At 39.9% G+C, this 18706-nt stretch overlaps 1 non-coding gene across 1 annotated transcript; it reads right to left on the reverse strand.

Moving 5' to 3' along the window:
• Nucleotides 1–15469: 15469 nt before the first annotated feature.
• Nucleotides 15470–15599, reverse strand: LOC149284230 (small nucleolar RNA SNORA35). The gene has a single exon (XR_016277864.1). It is a non-coding gene; the product is annotated as a small nucleolar RNA SNORA35 (small nucleolar RNA).
• Nucleotides 15600–18706: the final 3107 nt, after the last annotated feature.

Raw genomic sequence — 18706 nt, forward strand, 5'->3', positions numbered from 1 at the left:
GGTTGTGAGTCTTCGTCTTCTCCTACGTTTTGCCGGCACTGTATTCTCTTCGGCGTGTCTTTGGAACGAACAAGCTCTTTGTGCTCGTTTTCATGTTCGCCCGAAGACGAATGCGCAAGTCTATTTTAAATCTCTATTAGCCCATACAATAGATTCTTTGAACTCCTGGTTATAGCTAGAGGTTTTCTGGTGGGAAAGGATAAATCTTCTATTCTTCCAAAATGGATTTATTTGTTTAGACCAGTTCCCCTTTATTTTTCCAAGAGCTGGCTAATGGAGATTCAAAAGTCATTCACAAGATTTATATGGGGATCTAAGACCCCGAGAATCTCGTTCAAGATCCTAAAGAAAAGTATAAGTCAAGGGGGGGGTAGCTTTATCGGACATAAATAAATATCATGAAGCAGCAATGATTATACATATTTCAAAATGGTTGATAGAGGATTTGTGACGAAGAGGACAGCCTGAACATTGAATTGAAGTCAATGTTGAAATGGCAAAAAGAGATAGCTCTGGAAATCAATGAAGAAGACTGGTGTAGAACCTTAACTAACCTAAAAAAGAACATTGTTTAAACCTTAATGAACTACAATATAAAATAATGAATAGATGGCACCTGGTACCTGGAAGATTGAGAAAGATGTACCCCAAAGTCTGTGACTTATGTTGGAGATGCAGTACAGAGAAAGGCACTTACTCATATCTGGTGGAGTTGTAAGAAATTAGATACATTTTGGCATATGGTTATCTCAGAACTAGATATGTGAGAGATTACTGGTATTTAGTTTGCGCCTGAGAGCTTTCTTTTCCATATGACATGGATAAATAAAAATCCTATACAAAACTATTTAGCCCTTCATATACAAATGGATGCAAAAATGCTAATAGCGCGTACCTGGAAAAATCAAGAAGTTCCTCCTTGGGAGAAACTAAAAGCTCAAATAAATTATCAGTTACAAACGAAAAAAATCTCCTGGAAGGCAAACATGAAATAATAGCAGACCGGGCATTAAAACAATGGTTTAGCAGCCTATTACAACATAACTGAGTAAACTATATTTTTTACAGAATAAATATGTCCCGTCTTCGCCTCTTCAGGATGACTGATTAGATTATGGCCCTTGGACATTAGCACATTTCCCAGTATGGCGACTCCCAAATTGTCTGTAATTTTGTGTTGTTCCGTATATATGAATTGTGTCATAGGATTATTTATAATACATAGTTCTATATCCTAAGGTTTGTTTGCCTTTAATTAATGTATTGCTGTATGTGTTTTTTTGTACATATGTCTATTAATGTTTGGGTTTTTTTTAAAAAACGGAAATAAAGTATAAAAAAAAACAAAAAATACTTTTGGAGCAACAAATTGAACGATACACTCATATGCATGAAAGTATTATATGTACCTTTACTCCAGGAACAAGCTGACAAATATGAACTGGACTTGATTCAATTCCAACGAGAGAAGTTGCAGAAAGTGGACGAGGATTATGAGAATCATCGAGTATATAGATGGCTGAGTGGATATACTTCACGATCCTAACAACAGACTCGCCCTCGTAATAAAATAAAGAAGCCCTATCAACATAGCATTGATGCCAGCTCGGCTGGCTATGGATCTGAGACGGATGCCTCCTTACATAATAATACCAGTGTTAATGCAAAAGGGGTCATCCGCCGAGGAAATAATACCAATCTTTAATTTGTCAAAACGTCCATTATCCCAATCAGTACAAAGTTTACTAGAAACAAGACTGAATTTCGTCCCAGCAGTACAGCATGATCCATTTATGTGAGGAGTGGATAGATATAAAATGAGCCGGCTTATGCGATTAAAAGAATATTTCAAAAGTAATGTGGATGAACCTGGTACCCCATTTCGTCTTAAAGGTCCATTAGATCGGAATGTTACAAATAATTCCATCTCTACATTTTGCCGTCTACTTGGCTCAGAAGTGGAGAGTTTGTCCAGCCAACTAAATATGTCATCTAATTTAACCAAACAGGAGAAAACCGCGCTGCACTCTATAACCACTGATCCTGATATCATTATACGCCCCGTGGATGAGGGTGGGGGCATCGTGATTATGGATTATTACCAGTACCGTGCTGAAGCCGTCCTTCAAATAGATGACCCTAATGTGTATAAATGTTTCCATCCCACTGACAAATGTAAAGGCATTGTGGATATTACGATACAACGCGCCTTTCACAGTGGATACATTGATGAAGAGGTAAGGAACTATTTAACACAAAGTTTCCCTCGTATTCCTGTTTCATACTTACTACCAAAAGTGCATAAAAGCCTAAAAAAAACCTCCAGCGAGACCTATTGTATCTGCTTGTGCAGGTAGATTAGAACCAATTGGCAAATGGGTTGATCATCATCTTCACTCTTCAGTACAATCCCTAAGTACATATTTAAGGGACAGCGGTCACCTGATCAATAAGATTAAATTTGTGGATTTACCCCAAGATAATATTTGGCTAATTACATGCAACGTCTCAAGTTTATATACAATCACAGCGCATGAGGCTGGTGTAAAAGCGCTGCGGAATATATTATATAAATCCTCTAACTACTGTGGACCTCCCTGTAGAATTGATACTGGAAACGCTGGAGATGTGCCTAAAACTCATTTTCGATTTGAGAATAAATTCTTTGTACAATCGAGCGGGACTTGTAGCATATGCCAACTGTTTTATGTATGACTATGAAAAAAGACACATCATTCAACCATTTGAAAGCATTCTCTGTCTGTCTTCCAGATATATTGACGACATTGTCATGATCTGGCATGGTGATGAATAAAGTATTATTGATGCTATTTCATATTTCAATGCGCTTCATTCACCGGTGCGCTTGACTTGTGAATTCAGTCAGAGTGCTGTGAGCTTCCTTGACCTCACTCTGTCTTTAAGCTGGGTTCGCTTACACTATTCACTATTTAAAAAGCCAACGGGTCGCAATACATTGCTCAATTTTAAAACTTTCCACCCTGGAAAAACCTTAATAGGCTCCTTCTATGTTAATCAATCTTTTACATAAGTGCCTATTCACATAACTGTGGGTGATAAAAATAGATGTGAATGGTGATTACCTTTTGCAAGAAAGTTAACCTTTATGAGCTCCTTCTATGTGATTAAACCCCTTTAGTCACAGGGGTTTTGGTACCTCAAGTCCCGGAGCAATTCTGCCAATTTCAGAGATTATTCCCCTTTCCTGCAAACAGTGTACCCATGTAAACTATATATTTTTGTTTTTCAAGGAGAGAGAGGGATTTCTTTTGATACCATAGTTAGAGAATTAGCTGAAAAATGAGAAATTTAGTAAAATAATTTTTGTATATATATATATATATATTTTCCCGTCTGAATCCTCACAAATTTAGGTAAAGTGACAGAAAATCCCCTCCAAATGTGTTAGTTCAGGTGTCCTGATTTCAGAAATACCTCATTTATATAAAATTTCCATACATTCCCAGTACTTATAGGGAACGGACTATAAGGGGTTTTTATAATTTTTTTTTATTTTTTATTTGTTGTATTTAGTTTTATTTCTGGTATTTTTGTATGGTTAGAGGTCCTCATAGGGACCTCTTGAACATGTTATTAATGCTAGTGATGACACAATTGCATCACTTAGCACACCTTATTTATTTTTTTTATTATTGATTATATTTTAGTGATTTTTTTTATTGTTAAATCATTTTAAACTGTAACGGCTTTCAAGCGCTCGCGCCGGCAACCGTTACAGGAGCAGACGTGTCCCTGCCGCTGCAAGAAGCTCAGGACGTACCAGTAGGTCCATAAGGGACTTACAGGGTTAACCATTCCTTCATATGGGTGTGCCTATCCACATAGGTGTCACCTATTTACTAAATTGTGGGTGTGTTTATCCACTTATGGGATGACGTTTATTTTATAAATTGGCATTTTGTGTTTTTTGTGTGATATGTCCTGATGAAGGCTGCGTGTCTGAGACTGAAACGTTGTTCTGATCTAAACTAATAAATATTTTGGCACTTTAATATGAAGCCCTGCGAGTGCTCCAATGTTTTCCATAGATATACATATATATATATATATATATACACATTACTAAAGCAAACTACAGAAAGTGACCCAGCCTCCCAAAATGTGCCCTGACCCCCAGCACTCATAGGGTTAAGTTGCACAGATTTGTACATTTTTGGCAACAGTTTGCGTTCCAAAACAGCAGAGAATTACTATTTGAATGATCTGATCCTTCAGTTTCATATATAATTGTTAATTTGTGAGATGTTTCCTAAATTATTTTACAAAGTCTTAGATGGAAATCAATAAATGATCAGTAAAGAAAGTTACTTTATGTTCCCATTTTCTTAAATATTATTCATACATCTTTGTGTATTTTATTAGAAAATGTCTTAATACATTAAAAATGTGCAGGATAGTCATGGAGCTCCTGAACTAAGAAAAGACCAAAGACTAATTAAGTTTTCAGTCTTTACAACTGGAGGAACAAGCAGACTAGATGGGCCGAATGAGGCCGATCTGCCGACAGGTTCTGTTTTTATACTTCTAATAAATATAAGTTAGTGAAGTGTTTGCTCTTTATATATGGCATATATTAAGGGCCATGAAGAGTTTCATGTAAAAACGTATACACTCATGGAATGCAGCTGAGTTACTGTGACATCAAGCCGATGATGTCACAATAGCCACATTCACAATAAGTGAGACAATCAGCGTGAAGCAGATCACTTGTGAAAATGGGACGCGACGGCTCTGTCTCTGAGCTCCTGTGCATCCTGATTTTAGCTGTGAGCCCCTTGCATATCGTTGGAGGAGAAAGTGGAACGAGCTCTGATGGGGAGAAATCTCGGAAAGAAAATGCTGAGATGTATTTGATGGTTGTCTGTATCTGTGCCGTCCTACTGGATGTGATTACAACCATTTTATTAGTTATCGCATACCGGATGGTGACTAAGGCTAATAAAAAGTAAGTTTCCCAGTTAATAATATTGTTATACTTTAATAAGGCCCTGGCTGGGGTAGTAAGGGGGGCATTTACCAAAAAACAACTTTTTTTTTTTTATCATGTTCCTGTATGATTTGGTGGTTACGGTGACAGAACAACATGTCTTAGAGACACCGTTGAGTAAGAACAGAAAGTCACTGACTATTCGCTGTTACAATGTTACTTGGTGAGTTGCTTGTTTCTGCTCATGGAACCAGTAGCTTCATCCGCAATCCCATTAAAAAATTTTAATTAAATCCCAAATGTTCTTTATTTCAGCCTAGGACCTGATGAATGTGAGAAAGGTGAAGCCAGAAAAACTGCAGACATAACACCACCACTCTCCATTTCACCGGACATGGATTCATCATATTCTGGAACCGAGACTGAGACCGGGACCGAGACCGAGACTGAGAATGAGGATAGTTGGATAACGGACTCTTCATCATCTACGATGTCCCTAGTGTCCTCTTCTGAAGAGTTGGTCTCTGACACATCTATTGAAAAAGAGGACTCTTCAACCTCAATGGAGTCGGCTCTCTCCCACCTTGATGATGTTCCCTAAGACATTTTTGACAACATCCAAGGGCTCCCTGCTGCTACAGCCACGACTGTTTAGGCAAATGTAGCATCAAGCAGGCTGACCAAGTGGCATAAAGACATTAAAGACATGGATAGCCATTCAGGGAGGCCTCCCCCTAAGGACATTTATGCATGCCAGGGGGCTGTGCAGATATAGACACTGCCCATAGTGCATTGAGAAGGAGGAAAATGCCCTTCACTTGTTCTGGCAGTACCCGTTTGCACGGGCTTTGTTCAGGGCCCTGGAGTTGGAACTCAAGGACAGTATTGGGAGAAAGTGTCTGTGCTACCACTCTGTACTCGGCAGAGACGGCGCAGCACTGAAGAGCTGAAAGGAGAGACTCGCTTAACTAAAGGAGAAATTGATTTTGGAGCCTCAAAGACCATTTCATCGAAGGAAAAGTGCTGATGCTGCACAACAAGATTCTTCCCGTTCTGCAGTATGTGGCTCAGGCCTGGCCCTTGCTGGTCACCATACACCGAGCCATCAACAAAGCAGTTTTCCACTTCATCTGTGGCTCCAAAATGGACAGAGTAAAGCGCGCAGTGATTTACATGGAACTTCGCAGGGGAGGCAAATGAGTGCCTGACATCCCCACCGTGCTGAGGACTTTCTATGTGTGCAATTGCTTGCGCAAGACTCTCTGAGAAGTAGTGAAAGGTTCTGCTGGAAGCTCCATGTCTCACTTCTTCCTACTGACCCTGTGAAAGGCAGCTCAAGTGGGAAAAGTGGGGCAGCTCCATCCCTTAAAATTGGACTATGCCCTGGTTCTACTCGGACGTGGGTAAATTTGTAAGGGAGCACCAACTGGAGGGAGTTAAGCCAGACCTGTGGTCACTTCGTGTGATCCACAAACTCATCAGACCCAAAGACACTATCGAGAACAACCCAGGGCTTCCTGCTGCCACAGCCACGACTGTTTGGGCAAATGTGGCATCAAGCAGGCTGACCAAGTGGCATAAAGACATTAAAGACATGGATGGCCATTTAGGAAGGCCTCCCCCTAAGGACATTTCTGCATGCCAGGGGGCTGTGCAGATATAGACACTGCCCATAGTGCATTATGGAGGAGTAAAATGCCCTTCACTTGTTCTAGCAGAACCCATTTGCACAGGCTTTGTTCAGAGCCCTGGAGTTGGAACTCAAGAACTCGACTGAGAGAAATTACCTGTCCAACCACTCTGTACTTTACAGACATTTTCTAGGAACACACACTGAGAGCGCCATTGAGGATGCCTGGAGCCTCATGTGCTGTGTAAAGGACGCTTTATGGTTTGCCAGGAACCGCCTGGTGTTGAGGAGGGAGCAGGTCATGGTCCATGACTGCCAACTGGAGACCACCACCAGACTCCATTCCACCGGACATGGATTCAATGCGGTCCGGACCTGAGGATATTGGGATAACGGACGCTTTATGGTGCCCCAAAAGTCCTCTTCTGAAGAGTGGGCCTCCACCACATTTATCGAAAAAGAGGACCATTCCACTTCATTGGAGTCAGCTCCCTCCCACCTTGATAACGTCCCCTAATCTGACACGTGCGAGATGTATGCACGCCCATGTCGGAACCTCTCAAAAGGTCATTTAGATCATTGAATAAACTTACTGCTTTAGTTCTTCAAATGTTTGCTTTCTTGTTTCCGCAGCCCCCAGGTTCTGCATGCGCGCATATTGCCCATCTGTAACATAATTCACATAGTCATCCAGAAAAACCAAAAAGCCCACAATGAAGGGATTTCCGATTGTGCCTCAAAAAGGGTAAAAATTCCGTCCTGACTCCAAAACAGCCTCTGATTTCTCTCTGGATCAATAAGTGGAAAAGCACTAGAACCTTGAGATGAAACCTGCAGTAACTTTACTGGGGCTTCTAGATAAATACAAAAAGGATCCAGAGATCCAGACTCTTCTCTTTTGTGTCACAGATTTTGCTAATAGAGCTTAAAAGATCTTCTGTGCTGTGTGACCCCGGCGGGTGCCATCGTATTACACGCACATTCATAGTTACATAGTTATATAGGCGGAAAAAGACATGCACCCACCCAGTTCAGCCTTTCATATATCTGTTAATTTGTTGCTGTTGATCCAAAAGAAGGCAAAAAACCTCAGTTTGGCTCTTTCCAATTTTGCACCAACCAGGGAAAAAAATTCCTTCTTGACCCCAAAATGGCAGTCACATTTCTCCTTGGATCAATAAGCTGTTTCCCCATAATTAATGATTACATCCCTGAATAGTATGTTTTTCCAACTATTCATCCAGTTGCTGTTTAAACGTCTGTACAGACTCCAATAAAACTACCTCTGCAGAGAATTCCACATCCTTATTGCCCTTACTGTAAAAAACATTTTCCTCTGCCATAGACGAAATCTCCTTTCTTCCAGTCTAAACACGTGACCACGTGTCCTATGCATAGTCCTGTTTATGAACAGATTTCCACACAATGGTTTGTATTGGCCCCGAATATATTTATAGAATGACTATCATATCCCCTCTGAGGCGCCGTTTTTCTAAACTAAGCAGATTTAAATTTGTTACCCTTTCTAGTGCTATGATATCCTTCTTTAGAAAAGGTGCCCAAAATTGCACAGCATATTCAAGGTGTGGCCTTAGCATTAATTTATACAGAGGCAAAATTATATTTTTATCCCGTGAATTTATACAAAGAATACCTTACTAGCCTTAGCAACTGCTGACATTGCACATTGTTGCCTAGTTTGTTGTCTACAACAATTCCCAAATCTTTTCTCATTGTTATCCCTAATTCACTACCATTTAGAGTGTAGGTTGCTTGTGGATTCCCTACCCCGAAGGGCATAACTTTATATTTATCTACCTTCAATTCTGCCATTTGTGTGCCCAGTCCCCAAGTCTATCTCCAATAATGGGACTCCATGCGGGTTTAGCCCCAGCTCTATGGGATTTGTTTAATTTCCCCAAAATCATCCCTTTATACAGTCGTTATAGTCGAAATGGAGCAGGTGACCTATAGGTTCAAGGATGTAAGTTGGATATTTTGTCTGATTTATGTGAGTTTTCTGCTGCAGAGTTGCTTATAGTCACAGCTAGACTTACGCATTCGGATTTGGGAGAACATGAAAATTAGCAGGAATGTTGCGTTTTCGTTGTTCAAACAAAATACTAAATAAACTAATATGGCGGAGGATAGACGTACACAAAGACGAAGAAGCACAACTCGAAGAATCTTCGCGTTAATCTTCATAAATATCTACTAGCTAATCTCCCTGGTCCCTTCCCCCCATACAAGTCATTGCCAGGAGTTAATGGTTCATAAGAGCGACTCTACTGGTTGCCGACAAGTAGCTCCTGTGACATTAACAAAAGAAAGGCAGCTGCCCTTCATTGGTTGGCGCCAGAGGAGGCCACTGCCAGCGACCAAAAGAGTCTCTTGTACGGACCTTTAAAATCCTGGAGAAAAATGCTGATGCATATTGTTACCATGTTAACCCCGTATTAACCACTGCTAGAAAACCATCACAAAATGAAGAACGTACAGGAATATTTGCCCAAAAAAAACACAGGAACGGTTTTTTCACAAAGACTTACGGGAAGACGAACACGAAGATGTGGCTGGTGCCCAAGTCTAGTCTCAACCCACTTGGATTTCAAGGCAGGGGAGTTGGGACTGGTAGCAGCCTTGTCCTGAATTTCTCCTCTTCTCGCAAAGTCTGCTTGAAGCAATTAGAAACAATGAGCAGCTTATAGTAACTTAATGGGGAGGAATAATCGTTGTAAAAACACAATTGACAAACATTTACAGACGCACTGATTTTAATAAATACATTCACTTTTAATTTACATAACAAAATGGGTCTATTTTTGTAGACTACAATGTACATGAAACACAGTCGTGACGATTGATGGGCAGTGATGTATTTACCCTTGGTACAGCCCTTAGCAAGACCAAGCACAGCACCCTCAGACTCCCCTAGTCAGCAGCCACACTTGTTGCAGAGTGCCGAGATATGACATCATACACAGACACTCTGTGACATGGAAATGAACTATGGGGGGCGCCTTTAAGAAAATTACTTATGGAACATCTTTTTTCAAGGAAACATTAAGTTAATAATAAAGTGTTTATCAGGCTGCCCTATATATATATATATATGTAAATGTCTCAAGAACGAAAGGCAGACTGTAATCCATACATTTACTTGCCCCAGTGCTGTTCCTCGACCACATATTAAAGTGTAAAAATATTTATTAGTTTAGGTCATATTGATATTTCGGTCTCATAGACGGAGCCTTCATCCGGACATATCATACAAAAAATTGTGAACACAAAATGCCAACTTATAAAACAAAACACCATCCCATAAGTGGATAAACACACCCACAATAAAGTAAATAGGTGACACCTATGTGTAAAAGTTAGCTTTTTTGAACAGAAAATCTCAAAAATCAAATACTTTTAAATAAGTTAAAACAATGACCTCTGTCAATGCTCACACAAGAGCAGAAAAATGAATTTTCTGTGCAATGCTAACATGGGTCTCAATACTATATAAAAAAGGATGTGTAACCCAATACTGTAGAAAAGTTATAACACGGAGAACCTATACAACTAGCGGGGTTCTAAAAATCAATTAAATTAATTGGGCTCAGTCCAAAAGGTGGATAAGTATTGAGGGTCTCAATCCAGTACGCTTCTTGCTGTAGTTATCATCTTGCCCGATCACCACCTCTGCGAAGGGGGGGGGGGGAGCACAGTCAATTGTAATAAAGCGACGGGTTTATCAGTCTTAAGGTCCCTAAATGCCGTTCATATGGCGGATCTATGACCCCTCCTCCTATCTCTTAAAGTCAGGTCTGTCTTCCCACATAATTTAACCCACAGGGGCAAGTAATTTTGAATTTAACATGATTAGTCTGATACATTATTCTGTGACCAATTTTATATTGTTTTTCTGAATAAGGGTGTGAAACTGCACGGCACGTGCATTTGTAACTGCCGGGCTAGCCACTAATTTGTTGTGGCAAGTAGCATTTAACAGGATCAGTTGGGCTCAAAATATCTTTCAAGTTACAAGCACAGGAAGGCTTTTTCAGGGGCAGAGTTGGCATTGACAGGCTGCTTCCGGAGCAGAGGTGGGACAGGCAATGTCTGGGTCAGTGTATAGTGGTGGGAACTATGCCGTACCATATTTTTTCAGTAAATATTATTTATTTAAACTTATTTTATTTGTTTATGAGTTAATAATTTTTCTAGATTTTCTTTCATTTGACTGACATACAATTAAAAATTTGTGAAATAAATATTCTGCCCAACATAATTTTTTGTGGGGGTTGCTGCATACAGGATCCACCCTGGATTTCCAAATACTCTAGGTACACCCCTGTTAACAGTTCTTTGTTCATGCCAGATCATGACAATATCGTCAATATATCTGGAAGACAGACAGAGATTGCTTTCAAATGGTTCAAGGATGTGTCTTTTTCCATAGTCATACATAAAACAGTTGGCATATGCTACATGTCCCGCTCGATTGTAGACAATTGTAGACACATCTCCAGCGTTTCCAGTATCAATTCTACAGGGAGGTCCACAGTAGTTAGAGGATTTATATAATATATTCCGCAGCGCTTTTACACCAGCCTCATGCGCTATGATTGTATATAAACTTGAGACGTCGCATGTAATTAGCCAAATATTATCTTGGGGTAAATCCACAAATTTAATCTTATTGATCAGGTGACCGCTGTCCCTTAAATATGTACTTAGGGATTGTACTGAAGAGTGAAGATGATGATCAACCCATTTGCCAATTGGTTCTAATCTACCTGCACAAGCAGATACAATAGGTCTCGCTGGAGGGTTTTTTAGGCTTTTATGCACTTTTGGTAGTAAGTATGAATCAGGAATACGAGGGAAACTTTGTGTTAAATAGTTCCTTGCCTCTTCATCAATGTATCCAATGGGCTCCTTCTATGTTTTTTTTTAATGATTCCTTCATATAGATTGTGGGTGTATTTATTCATTTATGGCATGGTGCTTTTTTTATAAATTGCCATTTTGTGTTCACATTTTTTTGTATGGTATGTCCTGATGAATGCTCCGTGTAGGAGACTGAAATGTCGATATAACCGAAGCTAATAAACAAATAACACGAAGAGGAATACCTGTAGGACAATACCTCAGAGCACGGAGAAACTGCTCTGAGGAATCCACTTTCCAAAAGGAATGTGAGAATTTAAAGTCTAGATTCATGGCTAAGGGATAACCCATCAACTGTTTACAGAAAGTGTTTAGAAGGGCAAAAAATACCAGCAGAGATCGGGCACTCCATGAAGACAAGGTAGACAATGGTTCCCCACAAGTGATACGGTGCATTGGAACTTATGACTGCTACTCTATTGAGGTGTCAATGATTTTTAAGAGGCACTGGAGATTACTGACCATTGACTCAGACCTAAAAGATGTAATCGGAAATAGACCAATGATTACATATAGACGTGGCCCTAATCTTAAAGACATGCTTGTACATAGTCATTTTATGACTGATAAAAAAGAGAAAGGAACGTGGTTGAAATCCCAACTGGTTGGTTCACATTCATGTGGGAACTGTAGCTTTTGCAACTATCTACCTACTGTAAAAACATTTCGGAATCCCGTGGATGGCAGGAATTATGAAGTCAGACAATTCATAAATTGTAAAAGTAAGGGAATTGTATATGCTGCTAAATGTAGCTGTGATAAATTGTACATAGGGAAAACCATCCAGGAGTTCCGTAGATGTATACCCCAACATCTGGGCACGATTAGGAGGAAAGAAGAAACATCTTTGGCCCGTCATGTGAATTTTTTCCATGGTGGAGATCTAGAGTCTCTGAGGTTTTGGGGTATCTCTCAACTTAAACTTGGTCCACGAAAAAGGAATCTGGATCGATTACTATTAAAAGAGGAAGCCAAGTGGATCTACACAGACTTTGACCTGCATGGGGTCTTTTTGTCAGATTTAATGATGTTGATGACTGAGGAGGTTGGACGTGAGATTAAACTTTTCTTTTTTAATCACGTTATTACACTTAAAAGGAGAAACAAAGTTTTTTCGCGTATAATCTTATTACATAAATCAAATCAAACACATAAAGTGACTAATTATGATACATATTTCATAGCTTTACACTATTTGGAAATTGAGGATAAGTATTTTATTAATTTTCTCATGTTTGTTTATTTACACGGGGAAATAAGACAATAAAGGAGGAAAAGAAAAAAAGAAAAGGAAAATATTCCCTTCTATCACGTTATAAAGGACGATAATCACATTAAAGAAGGAAATTAAATATATATATATTTAATAATTTTTATTATGCAGTGGAACGGCACTACATCACAGAGGATGATGCAATATCTATTTTTAATTAGTAGAAAAAAGTGTCATTTTATAGAATTTATAAAATAACAGAAAAGGATAAATCTTTTTATACCCCACATGAAATAGGAGCTGCTTTTGGAAGATGGTATCAAGAATTATATAATATTCCAGATCAGTCTGAAGAACCCTCTATCCAAAATTACTTAAAGAAAATCACTCTGCCTAAATAATCAAAAGAACATTTAGATCAATTGAATGCGTCATTTAATATTAAGGAAGTAGGATCAATAATTGACAACTTAAAGAACAACGTTGCTCCGGGCCCAAACGGATTTTCAAATTTATTTTTTTTAAATAATTTAGTCCAGAAACTCTGCAATATATTTAATTTAATAGGAAATCAGGCCCACTTCCCAACAGAAATGATGCGTGCCGATATAGTTCCCTTCTTAAAGCAAGACAAGCCCCCTGATAAGATCACTAACTATAGACCGATTCCTCTGATTGACTCAGACACTAAAATCTATGCTGCCCTCCTTGCGGCCAGACTAAAAAAGATAATTCCTGTCTTAATAAATAAGGATTAGGTAGGCTTTGTAGCAGGAACAACTCCTAGTAGTAATATTAGACGGTTAATGCATATACAGGACGTTAATAAAAGGAAGCTAAACCCCATGCTGAAAAAGCATTTGACAGAGTCAACTGGAAATTCCTTAAAGCGTCTTTAGAGAACTTGGGTCTTTAAGGTGAGATTCTACATAAGATAATGGCTCTATATGTTTCATCTACAGCCAGGATAGTTGGACAGGATATATCTTCTCAATGGTTCCAGATCATAAATGGTACTAGACAAGTCTGCCCTTTATCTCCCCTCTTATATGTACTTTCTTTGGAACCCCTGGCTTAAAGTATAAGAGACAATGTACAAATTAAAGGAGGCCTGAATAAAGGAAAAGACGGTAAAATAATGTTCTATGCTGATGATATTGTTATTACCGTCTTAGATCCAGCTGACTCAACAGAGAATTTATTTAATTAAATACATTTATATGGAAATGTGGCAGATGTATCTAAAACTAATGCGATGTTGGTTAATTCTCCTGGCCCTTTGGCACAGGCCTTAAAGACTAAATACTTATTTATCTGGGCCTCTAAGGAAGTAACTTACCTGGGGATAAAAATAACATCAAATCCTGAGAAATTATTGGAGGTGAGTTTTAAATTAGACTTGGGCACCAGGGGGCTCTCCGTTTTCGTCTTCGTGCTCGTCTTTGGGGGAAAAAAAAATTTCGTATTCCGCGAATATTCGCCCGTTCCTGTCTTCTCTTCGGGCGAATATTCGTGGACATTCTTCGTGCTCGTTTGATCTTCGTTTCCCTCCCGGTTGCCTAGCAGGGGTTAATACGGGGTTAACAACAGATCGAAGCAGCAGCAGCTGCCGTGAAGGTACGTGTGTGCAACTCTATTGGTCGTTTCGGCAGGGGGCTGGTCTGGCATCAACGAGTGAATTGCAGAACGCACTTCATTCATTGATGGCAGGGGAGCCCCCTGCCGAAACGACCAATAGAGTTGCAGACACGTACCGAGGTGTACTGTACACAAAATGACCTAGAGACAAATGCTCCAAGGAACTTGGCCTCCTTTTATCATACACAGTCACACATCCATAGATGTTTAATAAAAGAATAGGGATTATTTTAACCCCTTCGTGACAAAGGCTGATTTTACTTTTTGTACCCTTCGTGACAATGGCTGTTTTATCGTTTCTGCGGTGTTTGTGTTTAGCTGTAATTTTCTCTTAACCCATTTACTAAACCCACACAAGTTATATATTGTTTTTTTCAGGACAAGAAGGGCTTTCTTCAGACACCAAATTTTTTTTCATATGATGTAATTTCCTATAATAAAAATAATAAAATATGACGAAAAATTGAAAAAAAAACACATTTTCTCACTTTTATTTGAAAAATCTTTTATTCATCATAAAAAACTACTGAAAAAACCTGCTAAATAGATTCTACTATTTGTCCCGAGTTTAGAAATACCCAATGTTTTTATGTTTTTTTGCTTTCTTCTACACGTTATGGGGCAATAAGTACAAGTAGCGTTTTGCTATTTCAAAGCCATTTTTCTCTGAATCTGGTAATTCTGTCTCTATGTGGTATTTGGGGCATCTTTGAAGCCAGCAAATTAAATTTACCCCACCAAACCATATATTTTTGAAAACTAGACACCCCAGGGTATTTTAGATGCTGATAGTTTAACCCTTTCCATGCACTAATCCTACCACCAACCCTTGTCAAAGTTTGGGATAGTAATTGTTTTTGGTGTTTTTTTCACATACTTTGTACTTCAGGTGTGAAATTACAGCTCCTGGTATATGTTGCTGTCACACAACACCCAGATATGTGTCCAGCAACATCTCCTGAGTACATTGATACCCCACATGCATGGGTTTGTCAGATTGTTTGGGGGCAAAAGGGCCACATTTGGAACATGAGCAATTCAAATTCAGTAGGAATTTTACATCTGGGTAAAGAAAAATGCTTGTACCCAACTATCAGTAGGGGCAGGTTACAAGAAAGCCTGGCCTATCTCCAAGAAGGGATTTGATCTAGCACCTTAAGTGGTCCCTCATGCCACGGAATGGACACAGAGGTCACTTGACAGTGCAAATAAAAACGCTTAAAAATGGTGGAGCAAATAAAAGCTAAAAAACAGTAAATGTAACAAAAAATAAAAAAAAAATACAAAAATGGAGCAGGAACAAAAAAAAAATTAAAAATGGGAAACTGTGTGATACAGCTTGAAGCAGTCACCGACACAGAGTGCAGGTTTTCCAGGGCAATCTGGACAGTAAAATGTGGTGTCCTTTCTTTGCCCCCTGCTGTAGCATACCCTGCATCTCTTTTGGGGATTCTGCTTCTTTGCTGTAGGGGGGATTTTAAAAATAAAATGGGTAGCCCCAATTCTGTTGGTTCCCATCACTACTTGGGGACCAGGTGCATCACGGTACAAGATACCTGAAATTACTTCGAGCTGAAACTGCAAAAAAGACAGCTTCAGCCCAGTGTCTGCTTTTTTGTGCAGCAAAAAAGCGTTATAGGTTGCAATTTGCATTAGATAAATTGCAACCTTCTTGTACCAGGCCTTTGTCTTCCTCATAATGAGGTAGGGCTGTAGGAGTTGATCTGACAGATCAACTCCACCCATGTGCTTGTTATAGGCCCTGATGCACACTGGCTTTCTAGTGACCCCAGCTCTGCCACGGACAGAAACCTCCACGGTTCTTTCATCGTGGATGGTGCTCAGCATGCACACCTCTTTTCTGTCCTTGAACTTCAATGCCAAAAGCTCCTCTTGGCGTAGAGCTGAGGTCTCCCCCTTTCCTAGCCGGGTTCGTACCAGGTGTTGTGGGAAACCCAAGCGGTTCTTTTTTATAGTACCGCAAGCTACCGTATCGAAACAATACAGCAGCTTGAACAAAGGGACGCTTGTATAGAAGTTATCTACATACAAGTGATAGCCTTTGTTCATAAGGGGGAATATTAGGTCCCAAACAATCTTGGCACTGGTGCCCAGATGATCTGGGCAACCTGGAGGGTCAAGGTAGCTATCCTTACCCTCGTATACCCGGAAGGCATGAGTATATCCTGTCTCGCTCTCGCAGAGCTTATACACCTTCACTCCATACCTGGAGCGCTTGGAAGGAATATACTGCTTGAATCCCAACCTTCCTTTATATTTCATTAGGGATTCATCCACGCAGATATTCTTTCCAGGTGTATAAACCTCTGGAAACCTGGCAGCGAGATGGGTAATCAGGGGGCGGATTTTGTACAGCCTATCAAACTGGGGGTCCTCCTTAGGGGGGCACAGGCTGTTGTCGCTAAAATGCATGAAACGAAGAATCATTTCATACCTTTGCCTAGTTATAGTTTGGGCAAAAATGGGGGTACTAAAGATGGGGCTGGTGCTCCAGTAGGAGCGGATGGAGGGCTTTTTTATAATGCCCATTAACATTGTGAGTGCCCAGAATTTAAGAAATTCTGGCACGTCAATGGGAGTCCATGGCTGTTTTGCCCAAAAAGAATTAGGGCTAGCACGGTGCTGCTGGGCATAAATGTTTGTTTGTGTGACAATGTCTCCCAAGACATCGTCTCCCAAAAAAACCTGCACAAATTGCAGTGGAGTGAATCCTGTAACATCAATATTGATGCCAGGAATTCCAGAAAAAGGAGGGATAGCTGGCTTGTACCTATTAGGCGCTACCCATGCCTCTGGTGCACTGCCACGACTACGTGTGGCAGGCGTTCTAACAGCCACAGATACATCACTAGATGTATCTGTGAACTGACCAACGTCAAAATCTGACGCTGTATCAGTGGCCTCAGAATCTGTGGCCAAAAAGGCATACGCCTCCTCAGCCGTATACCGCTGCATGGTAAGAATTGCAGCAAAAATAGTGGGGAAGGAAAGGGTTAATGGCTATAATAAAAAATAAAAAAAAAAATAAAAAAAAGTAAAAAAACCTAAAAAAAGTAAAAAAACATGTAAAAAAAAAAAAAAACCCCAAAAACAATTGCCACTATGCAAGATCACTGTTTATGCAGTGATCAATGGCAATGAAGGGGTTAATATTATATGGGTGGCTCTTATAAGAGCCTTTGGATCAATATATATATATTTTTATTAGGGAATACCTGAAATACCAGAACACACCGATCTGTCTCTCTCCCTCACTAGAAGCAAGTGAAGGAGGGGGGCAGATCCAATACTGATCAAAGGCAATGTTTAGAAAACATTGCCTTTGATTTATCAAATCATGATCACTCTTATGAGTGATCTGACCACTAGGGGTGTTATTCACTGGATGTCCATGACATCCAGCAACACCCCCCCGATGATGTCAGCAGGCTCCGCCCCCCGGCTTGATGGGCGCCGCCATCTTGAAACACCGCGTGTGTTTCGAAGACACCGGCACCGGGAAGGTAAGTTGAGCATTTAGGAAGCGATCGCGAGTCGCTTCCTTTGCTAAACAGGTGTTGCAAAGATGCCTCGATACTGAGGCATCTTAGCAACACCAGCTAAGCAAAGGAAGCGACTCGCGATCGCTTCCTAAACCCGTTTTTCGTCGGCGGGCGCCGCCATGTTTGAAAGACATGCAGTCTTTCAAACATGTTTTTTTTTTGCTCCTAGGAGCGATCGGGGGGGGGCGGGAATGTTTTTTTTGGTGTTGCTCAATGCCTCGATGTCGAGGCATTAGAGCAACACCGTTTGAGTGAAAAAATCGATCACGGATCGATTTTTTCACCCGTTTAAAGACGTGCCGGTCCTGGCACGTCAATTGTCATAATCGTCACGATTTTCTGTGACGTGCCCGGACCGGCAATTGTCACGAAGGGGTTAAATTTTTAAATTGATTTTGGACCACTTGTAATACATGCCTAACATTTGCTACCTATTTACAATGGCATACTTTGCAACCACCCAAGTTTTACTGGACAGGACTGGAAAAAAGCAGGACTGTCCACCAAAATCTTGGGTGTGTTGGCAGGTATGCGGATTGGGAAAAATGAACTAAAAAATAGCAGTGCACTGGTTTGGTTAAAGATGTATTATGTCTAAATAATAATTTCATTTTAATTTTAATGGGTTTTTAAAAAAAAAAAATTAGGGGTTTATTTAAATGTATTTTAAAGTTAGATTTATTATTTAGTACTTTATTATAGTTATTTAATGTTTATACTAGTGCTACCTACCGAGCTATAACTACCTACGT

Source organism: Sceloporus occidentalis, unplaced genomic scaffold (genome assembly GCF_023333645.1).
Source record: "Sceloporus occidentalis isolate IW3139 unplaced genomic scaffold, rSceOcc1.0.p SCAF_97, whole genome shotgun sequence".
Lineage (NCBI taxonomy): Eukaryota > Metazoa > Chordata > Lepidosauria > Squamata > Phrynosomatidae > Sceloporus > Sceloporus occidentalis.